At 33.0% G+C, this 2,989-nt stretch overlaps 1 protein-coding gene across 5 annotated transcripts in view; it reads right to left on the reverse strand.

Moving 5' to 3' along the window:
- Positions 1-2,989, reverse strand: part of LOC106869047 (MAGUK p55 subfamily member 7) — a 582,860-nt gene that overhangs the window by 546,045 nt on the left and 33,826 nt on the right. The gene's annotated exons all lie outside the window — the stretch shown is intronic.

The raw sequence follows: 2,989 nt of genomic DNA on the forward strand, positions 1-2,989 counted from the left end.
ACATAAGGGAATAGTTGTACATAAGGGAATAGTTGTACATCAGGGAATAGTTGTACATAAGTGAATAGTTGTACATAAGGGAATAGTTGTACATAAGTGAATAGTTGTACATAAGGGAATAGTTGTACATAAGTGAATAGTTGTACATAAGTGAATTAAGAACCACAACAATGTATATAGTGAGTTTCAATAAAAAAAAAGAGAGAAGTTTTGTGTATTTCTTTACTAAGTTATTTGGAAGTTGGAAAAGGGCAGTTCTCGTGACTTTTACAGACTCTCCAGACTGGTGAGATTGAAAAAGCTGATGTCCAGATTATTGTGTTAAGAGATCTATATCTTGAAATAGAATTTTTGCAACTGATACTTAAAAGTATCCCCATTTTACAACTGAGTAATATTGAGAATTCTGATGCATTCATGCAATAAATCACTCGAGATATTTCTTAGCTTCTTAATAAGCATATATGATTAAGAAGATATTGTACATGGCCTTTAAACCATAACAAAAATAATTTCTAATTTTGATACATGGTGGTAGCTAGAATTGCAGACTAAATTCCAGTGATAGAATATATAAATGGTTGGTTTTCTAGTAACCATTTACTCAGTTATCTACTCTCTTATTTTGTACTGAAGTAAAAAGTACCTAATTTCAGGCATTACAAAAATAAAGTATTAGGACAGTTACTTAATAAAGGTAATGCAAGAGCTAACTTATCATTCGCTAAACTCTTGTATGAAATATAGTGAGTACTGAAGTGTACTTTCTCTATTCAACTCATGGCAGCCAAGTAGAAATAAGAGTAAATTTGTCAAAGGTTGAACTAAATCAGTGAACAATTTTACTAATTCTCCTGTGTACAAAGTTTGAGTTAAATCTTCTCAAATCTTCCTTAGGAAGTCTACAGTGAGATGGTAGAAGAAATTGTAGGGTTACATGTGAACACTCCCTTTTTAGCTCATTCAACATCACTAATTCTAAGAGAGAAAGGAAAAATGGCACTAGTACTCATTTCACAATTAATTTCTTAACCATGATGGATGAAATGTTAAAACTGTCTTGGTATGATTTAAACTCTAAATGTAGAGCCAGTGCAAATATTGCAAAGCATTTTATTCAATGCTCAAATGACTAAGCTTAATCATTGTTTTAATTTTCTCAAATGGGAATCAATGACAGGAAAAATACTCATCATTATCATTTACTTGCATGTGTTGGGGGGGGGGATTGACAGAATCTGAGTCAGAATTTATTAAATTTACTGCCTTCTTAGAAGAGTTGGAGGATCATGCGTTGCTCAGACATTTCAGTTTTGGCAAAGTTTTTACAGCTAGATTTGCTTTCTAATATCATCCATTTCATAGAATATGCTGGGTATATTTTATCATAACATCAACAGTTGAGAAATTATCATACTGTCAGCAAGCCTTAAGAGGTCCTTTCAATCCTGTGTTGTTCTTGCTCAGTATGCCAACATCATCACAGAGTGAGTTGGGTGCATTTTATCAAGGCACCAGCATTATAGAGGTCACCTTGTAACCTGCAAGACTAAAGAACCCTTTCAAATGAGAAGGAAAATAGGAAAGAGAATGATTGCATAAGGTGAAGTATTGAGATAAGTTAAAATATGATGGGAGGTGAGTGTGCTGAAGAAGGAAGTGATAGAAAGAGAAAAAGTGTAATGTTGGGGGATAGTGAAAGAGAGAGAGAGAGAGAGAGAGAGAGAGTAGAGGTGATAAGAAGAGTAAGGTGGATTAAGGAGAAGATAAATTCTGTGCTATCCCATGCTACATGGGTATATGGGGTGGGTGGATGTGTACCTGAAAGTAGCGATGGTGTTGAGGAATTGGAGTGTTCTCTCAAAGTAATGTATCCAAGAAAGTGAATCAAAAGATGTGTAGTACCAGAAGAATCAGGAAGAATGAGTGAAGGTTGCAAGAGAGGAGCGTGAGTGAATGATAAAAATAGGGGTGGAGGAGGTCTTAGCTAAATAGGGGTCAAGGGGGTTAATGCTCTGTATAGGGTTTATACAAACATTGTGGTAATGTTTATTAATATTTCAAGTTGAGGAATTCTATGTTACACATTTACACTAGGTTTCTTACTGGTAGTGGATTTTGGGGAAAGTGATTATGCCATAATGTGAAAGATTTCACAACATCCATTGACTAATCACTTTATCTGAAAATTATTACTAACATGAAATCTGATGTTGTAATTACATAATGGAAAATTCTTTAAATTGAAACAATTATTCATGCATGTATATATATATATATATATATATATATATATATATTCACACATTACTTGAAGCAATATAATTGAATGAACAAGGATCTGTCTAAAGGAACTATGAAGGATATATGACAACAATATTGTATTGTCTTCCTAGATAAGATATTTTCATTAGTTGCTCTGAAGCTAAGCTGGTACTGGTTTGTGACTGCTTATGCTTACATGTCTGCACCAGTGGCATAATTCATCATACTCAAAACTCTATATTAACAGTCCATTGCTGGCATATTTCACCTGGAGAATTACTATCAATTGTTTGATTGACCAGTTTCATAGTATGGTCATATTGACCACAGTCTAATAGAGCTATCCAACAGTAACGACAATGAAATTTACTACTCAGTTCAGACAACAGAGTATGGGTTGATTTATTTTCTCAATCAACAGTTACAACTTACTAGCTTCTTGATAGTAGTTTCTAATCCTTTTCTGTTTAGTATGCAGTTTTACCTGATGAATAAACTTTTGATTTTTAACTATCATAGAAGAAAATAAATCCTATTTTCATCTTGTTTCTTTCATTTTCAATTATTGAAATCAATGTTATATTTTACACTCCCTTGATATAAGTGAATGTGAAAGTAATTCAATAAAAGAAAGACTATATATAACACAAAATTAATAAAATAGTATACACACACACACACACACACACACACACACACACACACACACACACACACACACACA

Source organism: Octopus bimaculoides, chromosome 10 (assembly GCF_001194135.2).
Source record: "Octopus bimaculoides isolate UCB-OBI-ISO-001 chromosome 10, ASM119413v2, whole genome shotgun sequence".
Classification (NCBI taxonomy): Eukaryota; Metazoa; Mollusca; class Cephalopoda; order Octopoda; family Octopodidae; genus Octopus; species Octopus bimaculoides.